The sequence below is a fragment of the Ixodes scapularis genome, unplaced genomic scaffold (genome assembly GCF_016920785.2).
Source record: "Ixodes scapularis isolate PalLabHiFi unplaced genomic scaffold, ASM1692078v2 PGA_scaffold0__279_contigs__length_252992795, whole genome shotgun sequence".
NCBI classification, from domain to species: domain Eukaryota; kingdom Metazoa; phylum Arthropoda; class Arachnida; order Ixodida; family Ixodidae; genus Ixodes; species Ixodes scapularis.
The window spans coordinates 220,570,230-220,591,735 of record NW_024609835.1 but is presented as its reverse complement, the minus strand read 5'-3'; the positions used below and the strand labels follow the sequence as shown (position 1 = coordinate 220,591,735).

General features: G+C 45.2%; 1 non-coding gene across 1 annotated transcript; it reads left to right on the top strand.

Annotated features, from left to right (window-relative positions):
- Positions 1-1,002: 1,002 nt before the first annotated feature.
- LOC8041173 lies at positions 1,003-21,344 on the top strand. The gene is made up of 5 exons (XR_005716621.3): positions 1,003-1,049; positions 1,395-1,568; positions 2,457-2,658; positions 4,038-4,328; positions 20,536-21,344. It is a non-coding gene; the product is annotated as an uncharacterized LOC8041173 (transcript).
- The last annotated feature ends 162 nt before the right edge of the window (positions 21,345-21,506 follow it).

The window sequence follows — 21,506 nt, the reverse complement described above, 5'->3', positions numbered from 1 at the left end:
GTCGTTCTCCTTTCCATTAGATCTTATGTATCCCATTCAGCGTACTATGTTACATGCACGCCTGTATTCATTCTTGCTTAATCTGTGCCTGGGTTACTGCCAGCATGAAAGTATATGTAAACATTTTATGTCTGTCTTTTTAGGTGTTGCTACTCCGCAAATTTTAATATTGTACGACAAATACTGGAACCGCGTGCGACAACACAACGTAAAAGAATATACATATTTATGTTAATACGTTGAGCAAACATATATAACCTCGATAAACATATCTCGAAAAAAGGGCGCATGCCTAACCAATCTTCATTTGACATGTAACTACTGGAAGTAGCTATTTTTTTGGAATATAATATCAATACAGAGTTGTAAATTAGGCTTTTATTCATTAAAATTCGAGATATTTCACTATATAAATATCAAAGCAGTAGTAAAGTAACTACGCTGTAATAGCAAGCCATATAATGAAACTAAGCGAGTAACATTTTAGACAAAACCCCGAGACTGGGGAAAAAATGAGGGACGATACAAACACAGCGAGTACATGGGTTTAAATGCGCCTATTGTGTCTAAACAGAAAAAAACTCACAGCCACAATAAGATTATGTCTATGCGAACGGCATTCCAGCGGCTGATCTATTTTTTTTTCAGCCAGCTCTCCACCAGGATTCCCTACTATGACTCAGTCAACGGCAATTTCGACGCTAATTGGGGAGGCTTTAACCAAAATGCTAGTTAAATAGTTAAACCGATAGAGGTTGTCTCTATACACTCCGTGCAACGCGACCGGCGCGCCGCCGGGCGGCCGTCAGAGAAGACAGTTGACGAGAATCCGAGCAGACGACGCTTCGCCGCCGCCATTCCAATCCGGCCGCCGCGGTTCGCTCCTGCGTCGTTAACGCGCTGCTAATTCGTGTGATGAATTGTTGCGTGGTCGGTTGTACCAACAGGTACACATCGCGCCCCACGGGGACGACGCTTCACCGTTTTTCAACTCGCCCGTGCTTCGTCGGGCAGCGGCAGCAGTGGATCACGGCCGTGCGACGAAAGAAGTAAGTTGGGTTCCCGGGTTCCCGCGCGATCGTGTCTGCGGTGTCTGCTGTCGCTCTCTCTGCCGCCTCGCGTTCTGTGGTTTTGTTTCTCTTGTGTTACTAGGGTTCCCGCGCGATCGTGTCTGCTGTCGCTCTCTCTGCCGTCTCGCGTTCTGCGGTGTTGTTTTTCTTGTGTTACTAGGGTTCCCGCGCGATCGTGTCTGCTGTCGCTGTCTTTGCCGTCGCGCGTTCTGCGGTTTTGTTTTTCTTCTGTTACTAGGGTTCCCGCGCGATCGTGTCTGCTCTTTGCCGTCTCGCGTTCTGCGGTCTTGTTTTTCTTGTGTCACTAACGTCTGTATATTTCAGTGCCGACGGAACAGACTGGAAGCCCACTCGGCACACGAAGATATGCAGCGTCCATTTCGTTGGAGGTGCGCCGTCCAAGGATGTGTCTTCACCGTCGTACGTGCCGATGATATTTCCGGACGTGTACCTTAAGCGGTCCGTGCTTTCGGAAGATAAGGCTGTACGCTATGAGAGGTGAGAACTCCGCGAAATAGGCACTTTCTTTTTTAACTAGCATTTTGGGTGTTGGACAATGTCTGGTGGTCGCGGCTCCACAGAGAGTTCCGAAAATTGACAGAGAAATAGGGCGGGGGTCGCCGGACGGCCCTCGGAAGCTTTCAGAGGTTGCGGACCCACAAAGTTTCCGCAGAGCTTGGCTTGCACGAGAGTTCGCTCAAAAAAAGAACAGCTCAGTGAGCTCGCGCAAACGAGGTAGCCAAGAGCGCACCATGAGTGGTGGATAGTTCTAAATAGCAGTGCATGTAGCCATTATTGGAGCAATGAAACGTACAAAGTGTACAGCAAAAAGACAAATTTACATGCGGAACAGAAATCGAGTCTGTTCCTCTTAAGAGATTTGTTGAAGTCTTTGTTTTGGTCTTTTGCCGGTGCCCATCTGGGAGAGAGGGGAAGGGGGGGGGGAGCATATTCATGATACCTGTTGGCTGTAAACGAGATGACGAGATTGCACCAACCTAAAGCAGGGGGGCTATGTTGCACGTTTCTGACTCCAGGAGACTAGGGAGAAGGAAGTGACGTCAACGACACAGCAAACGCAGATTGGATGTTGACAGAAGAAAACAAAATCAACATCCAATCTGCATTTGCTGCGTTGTTGATGTCACTTCCTTCTACCTAGTCTCCTGGGAGTCCAAAGCGTGCAACATAGCCCCCCTGTTCTACTGCCGCACTTCAGTCTGCGCGTGCTACGTCAGTTTGAGGCAGGCATTGCTGCTTACAACTGTTTGAAAACTTACGGCAGTTGCACCCACCCCCACCCTAATTAGACTGAGGTTTTCTCATTCAATGTCAGCCCGCACAGTGCTTGATCGGGGAAGTGACGGTGTGAATTTTTCTTTTGAGAATGAAGAAGCGGAGGACGGCCGCAACAGCTGTTGCAAATCTCGCCCACTCCTCAACATCCTCGCCGAACGTGCCGCAAGCTGCACCACCTACGGCCACCATGGACGTGCCAGCTTCTCTAGCAACAGCAGTCACACCCCCGCTGGAGGAACCTGAAGGCACCGATGAGAATAATGAACCCAGAGAGCTGCAAGGACTTGAGGTAGATTCTCCTGTACTACCGTAAGATACCAAGCAAGTGCCCACTCAAGATTTGGAGATTATTGAAAAAAACGTAGGATGGGTGCTTCTCAGGTTTGAAAGCTAAAAGGCAGAACAGACATATTGTCACGAATGACAAATGATAAAGTAGTAAGTAACTCCCTTACCGTTTGTCGCATCGCCATAATTTTTTGGAATTTTGGGATGCTTAGGGCAAGTTATCACCAAGAACAAACAATCTCAGTATCCTCTTTAGTGCACATTTAAGGCCGGTTCACACATTTCCGTTTGACTGCACTGTGTAACGCTGCGCTACGCTGCGTTGAGCAGTGAATTGCCTCCCCACGGCCTGCTATGATAACCGAGCGTCCGGCAATGCATGAGCACATCCACGCCAGCCTGCGACTCCTTGCGTCGAGTTAATGAGGAGCAGAAAGCGAACCCACTCGCGGGAGGTTCGCCTCTATCGGGAATGCAGGTACAAGTACATCGCAGCAGACCCTTGTGCTATATAGGCCCAGCTCTCGTAATTGCCTGAATGAGCAATGTAACCCCAAACGCACTCAAAGAATAGATCTCTCACCACATCAGACAAGTTTGGCGTGGTCGACATCGACTTGTGCTCAGCTGCGGCCATCTTGCGAGATGAGCGGATGGGAGCAGCGATGCAGGGCACCAAGCTTTTCCATCACAGAGCTGTCTGGGCAAGTCGCTTGCTATTGGCTAACTCAAAGAGCTTCTTTATGGTTTTCTATTGGTTGTTGACTGCGCACGACTGTGTTTGGATGCACGTCAATTTTTCTAGCACAAGTTGACGCAGCAGAGAACAGCACACCGCAGTGAAGTGCTAATGTGTCAAGCAGCCTCTACTGCCTCCTTTAAAAAGCGCATCGCCCGATGCAACACAAAACAAAACCAAGTAAATCAAAAGAATGGTGCACTGAAAAGTAATCTGGAACAGGAAACATTTACAGTCCTATTGAGCGTAAAACAGCTTGAGAAAAACAATGTTGACCACCTCGGGCGGCAAATGGCCACAAGAAAAAAGCTGTGTTTTGTCAGGCGCCACTTCGAAGCTGAAGTCACCCAGGCGGTGAAGAACCTTGTAGGGCCCAATGCCCGCTGCTGTCTTGTCCCAATTAAAAAAAACCTGCGATGGTAGTTCCCTTCTCGTTCGCCACAATAAATCTTCATTCAGTTTCACATAGTTTCCCAGGGATGCTGTCGCCGTAGGTGACCCTTGTGAGGGCCTTCGTGTCTTGGTGTGACTGGTTAGGGCTTTTTGAAGTGGCGTAAAACTGGTGTTCTAGGTTAAGATAAAGCTAGAAAACACCTTGTTCTCTTTTTGGAAAATTGTAACATGCCATCAATTTTATGCAGGTCTCAACTCAGACTCAACAGACATCGCAAGCCCAGAGCGAAGGGGTCCTGCTGATTGCCTGCACCCTGTTCGCCGGTGCATGCGAGGCATCCACGCAGGTTGCGTTCATTGCATCTGAACTACCTGCAACAGCCGATGCAAGTGTCACAGCATTGTGTCTGGAGGACCACCAGCCTAGGGGTTTCTATGGCTACCAGTCCTTGGCAGACAAAGAAAACGACGATGCTCTCAGAGACCTCACTGGGGTGACCATCACGGTGTTCCTGGCTCTGTTGAGCCTCTTACCACGGGTAAATATTAGATCTGCCTACAAATTAGTTCAATGAGGGCATATTCACAAGTTGCTCAATTTAAATTGGACAGAAAGATAGATATGGGGCTTATGTCCTGCATGTTCATCTAAAAACGCAGCATTATTATATTTCAACGTTTTCCCTTAAAAGTTTCAGTTTTCTTTTTAGTTTTTTTTTTGTTGTGGATAATGGATTGCACAAATGCGTACAAGATGTCTAATAATGATAAACAAAATATACACCAACCAAATCCTCGTTTAAAGGCGAAACCCTACTTTCGAGACCTGCTCGGTCTCTTCTTCAGGGGTTGACTGCGGCTATGGCCAATGAGGAGCAGTATTCTGTTTTCTTCTTCTTCTACGACAGTGTCTATCGTTTTGCATCGGTGAGGTGGCGAAGTCCATTCACGTAGCCGGTCGGCAGAGTGCCGAGGGATCTATTTATGTTTCCTGGCGTCGTTTGTATGTGCCAGGGTTCAATAAAAGGTCTATGTCTGGGATTCGTCTCAACAGCCAGGATGCTGGTGTTGGCAAAGTCATTTCTGCGGTCCTTGACGTCGCAGTGCTCAGCTACGCCGCTTCGTTCATGGTCGAACTTTCGGACATCGTTCTTATGCTGGCGGATTCTCTCCTGAAAGTTCTTCGTTTCCCCGATGTATGCGACCGGGCAGTCCTCGCAGGGAATTTGTATAAATGGACGCCTTGTGCTTTTTCCTTAGGCGGTCAATCCTTTGGACGGGGCATGAGTCTTCCAAGCGTAGACAGCGGCTTGTGGGCCACCTGGATCCCTTCTTTGGGCAGTACATGCGCCAGCGCCTCGCTTGTACCTTTTATGTAGGGAATGCTGATGCGTGAGGTAGGACGGCTCCGTGTACTTGCTGGGGGTTGCAGGTGTCGGCGATCCCGGGCTTGATGACGTGCAATGCGGCGGATGAAGCTGCTTGTATAACCGTTACGTTGTAGGTCGGCGAAGATGGTGTGTTCCTCTTTTTTACGGTCACCCGAAGGAAAAATCTATCAATGTAACCCTGCTTGGCAGTCAATGTTTTCTAGTGGACCGCTGACTGTGCCTAACTGTACGTCAAACATGTCTGATTGGCCAACAAGTTACTCTGACCGACAGTCAAACTCCAGTCAGACTCCACTTGTCGGCTTTCTGATTGTTTCCTGGTGGCAGTCGGCCGCCGCGAAATGCCATCAAGATGTCTTGGTGGCGATTCTGATTGTACATCGATTGGCTCTGACTGTACGTCAAAAAGCTTTGACGTGCAGACAGACATACGGTCAAAGGACGTACAGTTCGTTCGGATACCACTATTTCGTCAAATCTATGAATACGAAAAATAGTGTATGCACCAGAAAACGATTTCGGGACGTGAGCCCATAAAACCGCTGATGTTAGAGATATGACACGCAGCCGACCGACAACCTTGATCAGAAGCCCGCCGAAACGCCGAAAACGCCACTTCGCTGACTTCGGTTCGCCCATAGAGGCTTCGCCGAGCTTTCATGAACGATCGCTCTCGACTCGTTTTAATTGCCCGCTTGCTCCAACCTTACGATCCTGCCCGGGATCTACAGTGTTTTATGTTTTAGTAGAATTTCTACTCGATAAGACCCAGCCTGTTGTGAGTTCCGACGATGTAAGGGACTTTAGCGGTGTAGTTGAAGACGACAAGGTGTACCAGGTCTACTGGGCCGGAGACGCGCGAACAAAAGGATCGTTCTACGGCGCGAAAGTACTCTACATGGCAGGTGAGTAGAACTGAAGTACGGCGAGTGATGTACGAGTGCTTTGCATAACATGCTGAAGTCTTAACTGCATTTGCAACCGTAGCATCTCGTATAAAACGGATGGTGAAATCGAGTTCTCTAAGAAACGGCGTAGCATAGCGGTTACGGTGTCCGATTTGTACGCAAGTGGTCGCGGGTGCGATCCGCGGTGGTCCGGTTTTTTGTTTTTCTTTTTTTTTCTCGAACATTTTCTTTTATCGATTGGTTGATTGGTTGATTGGGGTTTTTTGGCACATCAGCATCTAAGGCCATAATGCGCCAAGAGTCTGAACTATTGCAGTAGAGGGTTAGAGAGAGGAAAGAGCTATAGTAGCAGGTGATGTGATAAAAATATGGACATGCATTTGTATAAGTGTAAAAGGTATGGTCATGAGATAGGGGTGGAAAATAAAATCAGTCGGTGTATAAGGCCGATATCAGTAAGAAACTTAAATAAGCAAACATGAGAAATAAGTGGTTCATCACCTAGCAGCAGGGCTAGGTGTAGTGGGACATGTTCTCTATATAGTTGTGAGAAGTGTTTCTGACGGTATTGATTAAAAGTGCGACATTCAATTCAAGTTTCAAGTTTCAAGTTTCAAGTTTATTTTTCTCTTCAATGAAGAGTGGGAGGATGGGAAAAAAGCAGTAGGAACTGCTTGACAGAGTCCCTTCCTCCCCTTCGGCAGCAACAGCAGTCATCGCAGAGTAAACAATCTCAAATACAAAATTAAACAAAACAGTAACGATACAAAAATAACTATAGGTACACTATTTTGACTAGTTAAAATATTACAATTCAACAAATCTGGAACGTAAGCACTTTTTGGAAATGACTTCAACTTCAACACCCAAAAGGGACATAGTATTTAAAACTTTAGGTAGCCTATACTGCAGCATCTGGTCACCATAATTGGTTCTTGAACGAGAGACTATCCAGGTGTCAGCGTGTCGAACAGCATATGAAATCTGCTTTGTTTGTAAGGAGGACAGGGAAAGGAAGATACTGTCTGGCTTATTTAATGCTGTTTTGTACATGAGAATAAGTTTATAGTCATAATAATTTGTTATTTTAATCAGGCCTAATCTTTTGAACATGGGTGTTGTGTGGCTACAGTAAGCCTCATTGCAGATCGCACGAATTGCTTTTTTTTGTAACAAATAAAGAATGTTAATATTCGAATAAGTAGAATTTCCCCATACCAAAAAGCAATAATTAAAACAAGAATAAAACAAAGAGTTGTAAATAAGAAGAAATACCGATGAAGGTAGTTTTTCCCTGCACTTATAAATGATACCCACTACTCTTGATAGCTTTTTTGCAGTAGACTGAATGGACTCATCCCATCGCAAATATTCGTTAAACATTACCCCAAGCACCTTAACTGTCTTAACCATTTCGATAGTTTGTGCACCTAAGGTAAGGGCCTGCTGCTGACATATATTATTTATTCCTTTTGATCTAAAAATGACAGACTTTGTTTTTTTACTGTTTATAACTAGTGAGTTAGAAATAGTCCATTCATTCAGTTTATGAAGAAACCGATTACCAGCTTCTATCAATTCAGAAGTATTTCTGCCCGAGAAAAAAATGGAAGTATCATCCGCATAAATTATCATATGCACCTTAGAGTCAATATTTACTATATCGTTGATATATAAGTTAAAAAGAAGCGGCCCTAAAATACTTCCTTGCGGAACGCCATTTTTCATTTGTCTACTATTAGAGTGGTAGCCATCTATTACCACCATCTGAAACCGGGATTGCAAGTAACTTCTTATAATGTCAAGAGCTTTACCTCTAACGCCGTAAGCTAGCAGTTTTTGTAGTAAGGTTTCATGGTTAAGGCGGTCAAATGCCTTCGAAAAATCGATAAAAATTCCTAACGTAAGAAGCCTGTTTTCAATATTGCTAAGAATTAGTTCCTTTTGTTCTAATAGGGCTAATTCAGTTGAACAGCCCTTACGAAACCCATACTGATGAGGAGATAGTATGGAATGCTTTTCACAAAAACGATATAATCTTTTATGAATTATTTTTTCTAATCCCTTAGAAAAAATTGGCAAAACAGAAACCGGCCTATAGTTTCCCAGTTCGTTTTTATCCCCTGTCTTATAAAGCACTGACACCTTGGCTACCTGCATTTTACGTGGAAAAATGCCAGTCTGAATCGATAAATTGAAAACATACACTAAAATCGAAGCAATCGATTTGATTACGTATTTAACAGGTTTTATTTGGATATCATTAATGTCACAACTTTTACTATTTTTTAAACATGTAAAAATAGAAATTACTTCCTCCTCATCCGTTGGGAAAAAGAATATACTTTCTGGGACACTTTTAACATATCTCGTAGCTTCAGTTGAAGGAACACTGTTTACTAAATCTACAAAAAAATCATGAAATGCATTTGCCAAAGTAGCTCCGGTTTTTATTTCATCTTCAATTGTTAGTTCAGTAATTGGTTCCAATTTATTACCTTCATGCAGTATCGCATTTAAGTTCTTCCACACAACCTCCGTTCGCTTCACATTTAGAAATAGAGAGTTGTAGTATGCTCGTTTTGACCGTCGTAACTCACTTGTTATTCTATTTCTTTGCTTTCTGAAAGCTGATAAGACAGTCAAGTCTTTAGTGAGCACAAATTTTTGGTAGAGTGTATTTTTTTTCTGCATCATTTTTAATATATCGGGTGTAACCCATGGTTTTCTGCACTTCTTGCTATTAACATACCGTTTATATTGAAAATTACAATTATATATGTTGGAAAATGTTTCAAGAAAACTTTCATATGCTTCGTCGGCCGACACCTTGGAAAAAACAGAATCCCAGTTGGTATGACTGATCTGTTCTCGAAACCGCTCGAGGTTTCTATGACTTATATCTCTGTAATAAAACTCACGAGAATGCTTTTTCTTGTGATTAACACTTGAATCAATGAACATGTAAATAGGAAGATGATCACTTATGGTGGCCCCGATCACACCAGCATGTACATCTACTTCGAAAACGTTTGTCAAGAATAAATCCAGCAATGTTTGATTCTGAGCGGTGAAAAGCGTAGGTTCGTTGATAACATTAATATAGCCATATGATTGGTACAACATCGAAAACTGTTCACGTTGCCGTGTCGGTTCCAGCATATTTATATTAAGATCACCTCCAAGGACACATTTAAAATGCCTTTCCCCCCAAAAATTGAAAAACGTTTCTAGGAAAGCGTTGAAGCAAGACATGTCGCCTCCTGGCGGTCTATACATAACAGAAAAAACACCGTGGGCACATTGCACTCAAAATTTCATAATCATCGGTGAGTTTAGTGAATTGATGGACAATATTGCACTCTATGGACTTCTTTATAAACATTGAAACTCCTCCCCCTCGTTGTGAGGTTCTGCATAAATTATAGTTATAGTAATTTTCTAAGTTATCAACACTGTCATCTTGATTGTACCACGCTTCTGTTAACATAATCACATCAAAAGAAATGCCAAAACCTTCCAAAAACGCATCAAATTGCTCAAACTTATTACGCACTGACTGCGCGTTCAAATGAAACAAAGAAAGGGGGGTTTTCAACTTGGATCTAAAGCAATTTCCCACTTCATTCGGCAATAAATAAGCACTGTCTGTCATTGACAAAAAAGGAAAAAATACTAGCGAAATTCATGGCGGCGCGTTACCAGCCTTTCTATCTCAACCTCTCCAAGTCATCAATGCTCTTGATAACGATAACTGGTTCTCCATCCGCTTTCCTCACAAGAACCCTACCATTTCTGTACCAAACGTACTTGTAAGCCTTTTCCTTTGCACATTCCTTCGCAGACCAAAGTAAGGATTTTTCATGTTTCGTCAGGTTTTCTAAAAGGTAAACATTATTTCCGTCTTCTTTAAGGTGCAATCGTTTGCTAAGCCATAAATCTCGAGTAGTCTGACTCATGAAACGAACAATAATACCAGGTATCTTATCAGGCTTAGAGGCCAGCCTGTGCATTGATACGATATCAGTGGGTGTTAGTTCTGGCAAGCGCAGTGACCTTGCTACTTTGTTCACTTTTTCCATCATATTTTCTTTTTCAGTCGTCGGGATGCCGTGTAATTCCAAGTTCTGTCGTCGTGATCGCCATTCGAGTTCATTTATTTGATCTTTGAGTTGCCTGATTTCTGCTTTTGCCTCATCTTGCTCTACTCTCTCGACCCTTTTTTTCAGTTCTTTTAAATCCATCTCCTGTTGGGTCATGCGGCTTATCACACCGTCGTACTTGTCCGATAGCATCTGAATAGCCTGTTCAATGCCATTTACAGTCTCTTTAAGGTCAAGTAGACTATCCAGCTTTTTATTCATGGCAGCCAGCGCAACCATGACGTCCACTTCAGAATCCTTTTTTGGTTTACTACTTCGTTGCTTCGAGATTCGGCATGTTTGACAGCGCCATGCACTATGCCAGCTCTCCCCCTTAGTCTTAAAGGTCGATTCCTGTATACCTGAACATGCACCTAGGTGATTAGAATACTCACACTCTACACATTTCATTTTCAGACTCTTTTCTGACAGAGCTTCATTACACGACAGGCAGGTGTTAGTGAATCCCGTGGCCATCTTGCTCTTACAACCAAACACGTCGACAGCGTTAGTCACTAAACAAGGCACAAAAGCACTGTACAAGCGAAGCACTGCTCACACAAAAAACTCCTGTGGCAGCAACAGCGACAGCGAAATACAATATTTTAGAGACTTAGAACATCTAAACCACCAACCTGTAAAATGCAGAGTTGATTATTTGGCGTCCGTACGCTGCCGCTGCCGCCACCAAAGTAATAGACGCACTCGCAGCCACCTCCCACTCGAAGCGAGCGATAACTAATCAGGTAGTTGGAAGTGACTGGGATAGATGGCAGTCTCTGCGATGCAATGTGAAGACGCTGTAGCAGGTACACTGTCCACAGAGCTTGTCTCCAGGCCGCGAGTATGCCAAGTAACGAAATCTTCTTCAAAGACGCAGGAGGGTCCTCAGCAGCGGGCTGTAAAATGCAGAGTTGATTATTTGGCGTCCGTACGCTGCCGCTGCCGCCACCAAAGTAATAGACGCACTCGCAGCCACCGCCCACTCGAAGCGAGCGATAACTAATCAGGTAGTTGGAAGTGACTGGGATAGATGGCAGTCTCTGCGATGCAATGTGAAGACGCTGTAGCAGGTACACTGTCCACAGAGCTTGTCTCCAGGCCGCGAGTATGCCAAGTAACGAAATCTTCTTCAAAGACGCAGGAGGGTCCTCAGCAGCGGGCTGTAAAATGCAGAGTTGATTATTTGGCGTCCGTACGCTGCCGCTGCCGTCACCAAATTAAAATGTGTAAAACGCTTAAGGTTATGTTACAGTATTCACATACTGGGGCATCCTCCCCACTCAAAAGGTGCCCATGTGTGACACGTGTATGACCAATTCGTAACCGACACAGGATTACTTCGTAGAAGCGCTCCCGATGCCGGGCACTCTCCCATTCACTTATGTAAGGTTTTACTGCATGTAATTTGTTGTACATTTCAGTATTCCACTGAAGTTGCCACTTTAACCGAATGCACCGTTTTAGAGACGTGTGATAGACTTTATAAGGTATTTCACGCAAGTCTATTTGTTTCTTGCTAGCAGAATGTGCTGCAGAATCAGCCGCTTCATTTCCCGGGATGCCAACATGGCTAGGCACCCAGCATAAAGTTATGCGAATGTTGCTGTTTGCGGCTAGAATAATCTTACTCTGCAATTCAGAAACAAGTGGGTTTGTGACCCGTTCCAGCGATAAAACTGCTTTTAAAGAACTCAAAGAGTCAGTGAATACTACTGAGCGAGGAAACCTTTTCTTGGTTATGTAGTCGACCGCCAATAGCAGACCATAGAGCTCTGCCGTGAATATGGTGGCGTTTGAGTTTATTCTCCTTACTCGCTTAACAGATGGTCCAATCATAGCGCATCCCACAGTGGAGTCGTCTTTTGTCCCGTCCGTATAGAAACTTGTATACTCTTGATATTTACATTGAAGTTCCAAAAATTCCTGCTTCATGACTTCCTTTGGAACATCTTTTTTACTATGTTTCGTTAGTGTGAAGTCGCAGTGAATGTTGCTGTAGTCCCATGGGGCAATATGTGGAGGGTATTGGACTACTGGGGCCTTTGCATCCATCCCAATAGACTCTGCTGAACTACAATTCCTAATTGAAAAAGGAGGAACTATGGAGGGCTTGTTTTTAAATGTTCTCTGGAACCGAATGTTTTCTATGTTATCTCGGGCAGGATGCTCAGTGACCGAGCGGACCCTAATGGAGTACATGAAACCTAGTGTGAACCTTCTATACTCCAAGGATAGTTCATTAGCTTCTACGTACAGACTAGGTACTGGGGAGGTGCGGAACGCACCAGTAGCTAAACGCAACCCCTGATGGTGAATGGGGTCCAACATCTTCAAAGCCGATGCTCGGGCAGAACCATACACTATGCAACCATAGTCAAGCCGGGAACGAACGACAGAGCGATAGATGCGTAATAGACATAGTCGGTCTGAGCCCCATGCCACATGCGATAAAACCTTAAGAACGTTGAGAGATTTCAGACATTTCAGTTTAACACTCTTAATATGTGGAATAAACCTGAGTTTTGAATCAAATATGAGACCCAGAAACTTGTGTTCACTTTTTACGGAAATTGGAGTACCATACATACTTAAAGATGGATCATGGCAAATTCCACGCCGACGAGAAAAACAAACACAGGCTGTTTTTTCGGGCGAAAATCTAAAACCATTTGTATCAGCCCATTTGATCAAGTTATTAACCGTAAGTTGTACCCGACGTTCACAAATCGACAAGTTACAGGACGAGACGGAGATCTGCAGGTCATCAACATAGATAGAATATTGTACTGAAGGTGGTATTACACGGGTAATTGAATTTAACTTAACTATAAAAAGAGTGACGCTGAGCACGCCTCCCTGGGGGACTCCATTTTCCTGTATGAACTCTCTTGAAAGTGTTGTGATCAGCTTCACGCTAAAAGTACGGTGCTCCAAGTAACTTTGGATGGCAGCTAACATGCGACCTCGAACACCGAAACTGAACAAGTCTTGCAGTATGCCAAAACGCCAAACCGTGTCATAAGCCTTCTCTAAATCAAAGAAAACAGAAAGGCATTGTTGCCTGTTCACAAGTGCCTCCCACACAGCAGTCTCAAAACGAACTAGATGATCAATTGTGGACCGGGCTGAACGGAAACCGCACTGGTACTTATCAAGTAGGTTGTTTCTCTCCAAGTAAAATATAAGTCTCTTATTAATCATTCGCTCCATAGTCTTTGAAATACAGCTAGTTAAAGCTATGGGCCTAAAGCTAGATGAACATGAGGGATCCTTGCCTGGCTTTAGCACTGGTACGATGATAGCAACCTTCCAAGAGGATGGAAAGTGACTCTCAAGCCAAACTCTATTAAAAAGGTACAAAATAAGTTCCAGGGTGGACGGGTGGAGATGTTCGAGCATTTTATAATGAATCCCGTCGGGTCCAGGTGCAGACTGCTTGGATGAAAGAGCCGACTGAAGTTCGCGTAGTGTGAATGGAGCATTATATGGTTCTCTCATAGCACCAAAGGTGGTCACGGTCTTTTTTTCAGCGTGCAACTTGTGTCGCTGGAAATTTCGAGTATAATGCTTGGAACTCGATACAAATTCGAAGTGCTCCCCTAGGATGTCTGCCTGCTCTTTCAGACTCGCAGGGCATATTCCATTTCGACTTAAAAGTGGGACAGAAAATGCCCGGTAAGAACCGTCGATTTTATGCACTCGGTCCCCAATTTCTTTCAGGGATGCACTGCTATTAATAGAGGAAGCATATCCTCTAAAGCTTCGCCGCTTAGCATTCCTTCGGATGTACCTTGCCTGTGTCCTCATTCTTTTGAAATTAATAAGGTTGTTCGGTGTAGGATATCGCCTAAAAATTCCCCACGCTTTGTTTTGTTTCTTTTTAGCCTCTCGGCAGTCTTCATTCCACCACGGCTTTGACCTTTTAGGAAGATGGGTGGACGTCATCGGTATGGCAATCATTGCAGCTTCCAGGATGTGCTTTGTGAGATGGTCTGTCGCTTCGTCAATAGAGAGTTGATGTAGAGATGTAACAGCTAAAAGAGATGATTGCTTAAAACGTGCCCAGTCAGCTTTTTCAAACTTCCACCGAGGTGAACGCGATAAAAGAGTGACGTGAGAATGGTTAAACTCTAAAATTAGTGGGAAGTGGTCACTTCCATATGGATTTTGGATGACCATCCATGAAAGCAATGGTAATATTAAAGGGTGACAAATGGATAGGTCTATAGAAGTAAAAGTATGAGTGGTAGAACTAAAATAGGTAGCTTCATTCATGTTAAGTAGGCACAATCCCGAGGAAAGAAGGAAGCGTTCAATGAGAGCCCCTCTGGGATCTCGTCTGCCACTCTCCCAGAGAGGATTGTGTGCATTAAAGTCTCCCAAAAGTAAAAAAGGTGGTGGAAGCTGACTAACAAGGTCTTCAAGCTCTTCAATCTTTAGCTGATAACTGGGGGGTATATATAAAAAACAAACTGTAATTATACGATCTAACAAAATGCGGGCTGCCACAGCCTCCAGCGGAGTCTGCAGAGTCACTTCGCTACATGGAGTTGAGCGTTGCACTACAACTGCAACACCTCCAGATGAATGAAGTGCTTGTATCCGGTCCTTGCGAAATATATTAGTGTGGCTGGCTTTTAGATGTGTTTCCTGCAAGCAAAATGCAATGGGGGCATGATCGTCTAGCAGCTGGCTCACCTCGTCATAATTTGGAAGGAGGCGTCTACAGTTCCATCGAAGAAAAAGAGACATTGGCATTCTAAAAGGAAGTCCGATCGATATATATATATATATATATATATATATATATATATATATATATATATATATATATATACCAGAGAAGACTAGGACACAAATTTACGGGGCTTTTGGTGCCTCAACACGGCGGATTGTTTTTTTCTTGGCAGTGTCCTTCGGTCGTCCTCCAACCTCAGAGGAGACCAGAGGAAGAGACTCTGTTTCGGGAGGAGACTGGTCGTCTTCAGAGAGCGGTAGGCTCTCGTCCATTTTTTCATCCGGCGAGAGCGTTGGGCCCTTGGGCGGTGGAGGTTGTTCTGTCCGCCTGGGCTTTTGGTTGCTGCAGGAAGCACGAGGAGGGAGCCCTCGACCCCTGCCAGAAGGACCAGCTAGGGCCGCTGATGGCGCCCCTGATACCTGGGACGGGGTGGTACCCTCCTTGGAGGGTACAGCACCCTTAGAACATGAAGGTGACTGAGTGTGCGTCACCTTCAAAAGTTCGGAAGGGGACCCCTGTGGAGAGGACAGGTCTTCCAGGGAAGTCTGTGTCTCCACAGATGCCGTAGACAGTGGGGGTCCTCTCAACACTGCCTGGGCATCAGAACCCCTTGCCTGAAAGGCAAGCTGTTCTTTGGCTGCTTGGTAGCTCAGGTTATGTTTCAATTTGAAAGTCAAGACTTTTTTTTCCTCTTTCCATTTTGGGCAAGAGCGAAAGAAAGCAGGGTGCGCTCCGCTACAATTTACACATTTCGGTTCATTTTCACAGATGTCCGCTACATGGTCAGTACCACCGCACTTTCCACACGTTTCTCGGCCGCGACAGTTTCGGGAACCATGCCCAAAACGTTGGCAACGGAAACACCGCTGAGGATTTGGAATGAAAGGGCGGACTCTGCAGCTCAAATATCCTGCCTTCACGGTGGATGGAAGGGCATGGAGCTCAAATGTGAGTATCAGATGGCGGGTTGGTTTTTCTTGTCCGTCACGTTTTAAGGTGATTCGTCGAACAGCAACGACAGCACTCTTGCTAAGACCTTCGAGGATCTCGTCTTCACTGCATTCGAGAAGGTCATCTTCTGAGATGACACCACGAACAGTATTCAGGGTACGGTGGGGGGTGACAGTAACCGGGTAGTCTCCCAGGCTTGTCATCTTCAAGAGTGCTGTGCTCTGTGGCTTGTTTTCTACCTCAACAAGGAGGTCTCCAGCAAGCTTCTTTGCCTTATAAGATTTTCCAACCACTTGTTCTAGATGCTTTGCAATCACAAAGGGAGAAACTTTTGACAAATGCACAGTGTAACTTGCGGAGTGTACTACAAGAAATCGAGGATATTTTTCAGGTTCATTAGCTTTTTCAAAAGTAAGGGGAGCGGGGCGAACCCTTTTCGGGGGTCGCTCTGCTCGGGGTTGAGAAGAGAGGGGCGCCATAAAAAGGCAAAGGGTTTTCGGAATCTGTGGCGCGCCGCCCACCACGGAGCCCAACGAGGGAATAGGTAATACCCCATAACAAATATGGCTTTGCTGGAAGCATTACTCTATTAGCGCTACCCAGAAACTATAACCAAGTGTGGATCTGGACGAGAGTATCTGTCACCACCCAAGGTTAGCCCTTGCCGCCAAAGAAGTTGAAAAGGAAAGAAGAGAAATGAGAAGAGTGAAAAGAAGGAGGAGACAAGGGTGAAAGAAGGGAGGGGATAGTAGAAGGAGTGACGACTAGACTGAATCATCCTGGCCGGGCCTTACCAGGACTCCCGTCTATGAGAAGCGGGGGCCGAAGTGTTGTATTGCCTCGCCCGGGGGGCCCCGAAGGGTCCAAACCTACCCCGGGCTCGGCTCAACCACCAGGATGCCCTTTTCCCCAGACACGGGTAAGCCACGCACAGTCAGACGTGGGCGAGCGAACCCGCATGGCTCGGGGTCCGTGGAGACGCCACTCTCCAAACACCTGCTTTCACAGGTGCCCCCTGCGGGGTGTTTTATCGAGGCATTTGGCGATATTTATGAGTGCCTATAGCTTCACTCTTATATAAATGCTGCCCTTGTTGATGAAATTCCCTTGGCAGTGGCAGTCAGACGTCATCTGATGGACCATCAGATGACGTCTGATGGTCCATCACGTTCCACCAAGGCTGTTGACTGGCAGTCAGTGTCCCAAATTACGTACCTTGATGGAATTTTCAATAGGGGTCAGCTTCGGATGAGCAGATATTTTTTGACCTGGATAAGAACGTTCTGAGCACTGATGCCTTGTGACAGGCTGGGTGATTGGAATGGAAATGGAGATAACGTCCAGTATGTGTTTGTTTTCTGTAGGCAGAAAACTGAAGCTCTTCATTTTGTCTTCTGACGAGCACGTCAAGGAAAGGTAAGGTATTGTCCTTTTCATGCTCCATGGTGAATTGTGTAGACGTTTCAATGGAGTTGAGGTAGGTAAGGAACGTGTCCACTTCTGACGTTTTTAGGATGCGAAAGCAATCATCTATGTACCTCAAGAACACCTTGGGGGCCGTGTGAAATGACTGTAGCGCCTTTTCCTCGATAGCTTCCATACATAGGTTCGCTGTTGTGACGGAAATGGAGGCACCCATTGTGGTTCCACTGGACTTTTTGAAGAATTCTTCCTTGAAACTAAAATAGGTGCTGCTTAGGCAGAACTCAAGCAGGCGGCAGAGTTTCTCTACGCTAAGTTCTGTCCTTTCGCTCAGGGATTGGTCTTTCTCGAGGGTGTTCTTGGCCGTGGCGACAGCCAGGGGAACCTTGACGCTTGTGAATAGCGAGATGACGTCGAAGGATACGAGACTTTCATCAGTGGTCACCTTCAACGTCGAAATCTGTTCCATGAAGTCGTTGGAATTTCGTATATAGGTCGTCGTTTTGACCACGAGAGGCGAAAGAGTCTGGTGAAGGTAGTTCGTATATAGGTCGTCGTGGTCAGAACGACGACCTATATACGAGATAATTGCTTTCGCATCCTAAAAACGTCAGAAGTGGACACGTTCCTTACCTACCTCAACTCCATTGAAACGTCTACGCAATTCACCGTGGAGCATGAAAAGGACAATACCTTACCTTTCCTTGACGTGCTCGTCAGAAGACAAAATGAAGAGCTTCAGTTTTCTGTCTACAGAAAACAGACACATACTTGACGTTACCTCCATTGCCATTCCAATCACCCAGCCTGTCACAAGGCATAAGTGGTCAGAACGTTCTTATCCAGGTCAAAAAATATCTGCTCATCGGAAGCTGACCGTAAAAAAGAGGAACACACCATCTTCGCCGACCTACAACGTAACGGTTATACAAGCAGCTTCATCCGCCGCATTGCACGTCATCAAGCCCGGGATCGCCGACACCTGCAACTCCCAACAAGTATACGGAGCCGTCCTACCTCACGCATCAGCATTCCCTACATAAAAGGTACAAGCGAGGCGCTGGCGCATGTACTGCCCAAAGAGGGGATCCAGGTGGCCCACAAGCCGATGTCTACGCTTGGAAGACTCATGCCCTGTCCAAAGGATTGCCCGCCTAAGGAAAAAGCACAAGGCGTCCATTTATACAAATTCCCTGCGAGGACTGCCCGGTCGCATACATCGGGGAAACGAAGAACTTTCAGGAGAGAATCCGCCAGCATAAGAACGATGTCCGAAAGTTCGACCATGAACGAAGCGCCGTAGCTGAGCACTGCGACGTCAAGGACCACAGAATTGACTTTGCCAACACCAGCATCCTGGCTGTTGAGACGAATCCCAGACATAGACCTTTTATTGAACCCTGGCACATACAAACGACGCCAGGAAACATAAATAGATCCCTCGGCACTCTGCCGACCGGCTACGTGAACGGACTTAGCCACCACACCGATGCAAAACGATAGAGACTGCCGTAGAAGAAGAAGAAACCAGAATACTGCTCCTCAACGGCCATAGCCGCAGTCAACCGCCAAAGAAGAGACCGAGCAGGTCTCGAAAAGTGGGGTTTCGCCTTTAAACGAGGATTTGGTTGGTGTATATTTTATTTATCATTATTGTTGCTCCCCAACCAGAGAGACTTCTCTCAAATGTTCACCTTCAAGATGTCTAATGCGCTAGAGCTTTGTTTCAATTTTAACACACCGTGGAATTCGTCAAAGCATATGGTACTGCAGCATGGTAGATTCCCCCTCGTTTTTACAGGCATTGTCTGCTAACGCGATTTTAGCCCCCTCAGTGCAAGCCAATTGAGATATCGATCTCAACTGACACAAAAAAAATGAGCCCCTCGTCTGACAATATTTAAAGTTTGTGATGGAGAAAATCTTTTAGTATTGATACTTTAGAACCATGTTCTTAATAGGAGAACACACGTTTAAACTCAAACATTGAAACATGGTGATTGTATAAGATGCACAAAAATATTAAGTGCTGGAGAAAATCAGCCTTCGGAAAGCCTTTATTTCACCAGACGATAGCCAGGAAATGGAGTCCGTTCTTGCTGGGTTCAAATGCTGGCTTCATACGTACAACCATTAAACTTTTGATGAGGTAGGACATGGCGGTGCAGTGAGATCAGGTGTGTACTTAAAACGTTTCACAATACACTTCCATGGGCGCGAAAGGTATACTTTTTTGGTGCTCCGGCCACTAGGTTATTTTTACCCATAGCATGGTCCTTGGGTATCAGTGTGGCATTTTTTTTTAATGAAAACAGGCTTTGAGTTTGGAATGCTGGTCTCAGGAAAGTTTTGCGAAAGCGACTGAACCTCGGGCGTGTCGGATAGGTTTGGATCCAAGAAGCCAGGAGTGTGAGCTTCCCTGGTCTCGGACGTATTCAAACCTAAAAAGATTTCGACAGTGGACAAGGTTATCAACTGCATCAAGGTTGTCAGTGTTTGGATCTGTGGTTCGAGAATGAATGAGAAACATCTCTAAATTGATACAGGAGGAGGCCTGGGTACATTCTGGTGGTTTCGGGCTTGCATTTGACAATGCGGTCGCACTATGTACCACGGGTACAATCCTAAACATCATTGTCAACAGCGACATTCAGATAAATGTTTGTATGAGACACGAAACGGCACTGCACAGGAGTGTTTGTATCAATGTGCCAGATGCACTGGGCCGGAGGAGCTGGCAATAGTCTCCTGCGAAAATAAGGAGGTGGCAATCGTCCGACGCAAAATCAACCAACTTGGGAAGGACGTCTACCCACGCCAAAGTATCGCCTGCTTGTGTTTTGACATTACCGTAGAATACCACACATCTGCCCATTCCACATTAAGCGCCCGTATCCAAATTTTTAAGATCTGAGGAAATATGCACAGTACATTTATATGAAAAATTGATGACAGGATAAGCGCCCATCCCCCATTTTTTCGTTATTATCTCTATATTTTGAGTGGGCGCTTGCCCGGTATTTTATGGTAGATGGTTTGCAGACATGCTTTATACACCTAAAACACCAAATAAGCTGAACATTCGTTGTAAAAGTTTTCAAGTTTTTGATTTGCTCAGAACCAAAAAGCTTTCAAGGTTAGTTTCATCACTGCTGTAAATGTTGTGCTCACAAAATATTTTTCTTTTACAGGTGCGTGGCGAGAGATACTTGGACCTGGCAGTGGACAGCAAGCTTCTGCTGTTTCTCATGAAGATGAAGCATGGCCTCACGTTCTCTGCGTTAGGAGTTCTATTCAGCATTCATCGGAGTAGCGCGTCGCGCATTCTCTATGCCACTCTGGACGTCCTGTATGTCAGCACTCGAGGGTGGATCCAGTGGTTTTCGAGGGATGTTGTACAAGCGTGAATGCCTCCCTCCTTCCGCTTCAACTATCCCACTTGTAGGGTTATTGTGGACTGTTCGGAGGTCCGAATCGAGAAACCAGGTAAAGTCACAGACAGGGTAAACTGCTGGAGCAACTACAAGAGTGACTTTACACTGAAATTTCTAGTTGGGATCACACCGTCGGGGTACATAACATTCATTTCGGATGTGTTTGGTGGCAGGTCAAGCGACACATACATCATCGCCAACTCTGGATTGATTAGCCTGCTGGAACGGGGGGATATGGTGATGGCGGACAAAGGTTTTCCTCATATAAAGTGTGACTTGGAAAGTAAGGACGTCACACTTGTCATGCCACCATTCGCAAAAGCCAACCAGCAGTTCACTGAGGCGGAGCTGAAAGAGACCTACAAGGTTGCATCTCACCGCATTCATGTCGAGAGATGCATTCAGCGCATCAAGAGTTTTGCGATCTTGAGTGAAAGGCTAACACCAGAACTCAGATTTCACATTGACAAGATAGTACATGTGTGCAGCACACTGGCCAACCTACAAGGTCCTGTCATAAAAACTGTGTGAGTGCTTTGAACAGAAATAAATGTTTGGATACATGTTTTTATTTTTCCTGTATTCTGCAGGCATGCGCGCATTTCATTCCATAAATAATTAAAAAAAAGATTCACAAATCAACACTGCTGGAGTTTAACACAGATACAATTGAAAACGAGCGTGTTGGTTAATAGATACAAAACTTTAAAGTATAAAAACAGTGAGGA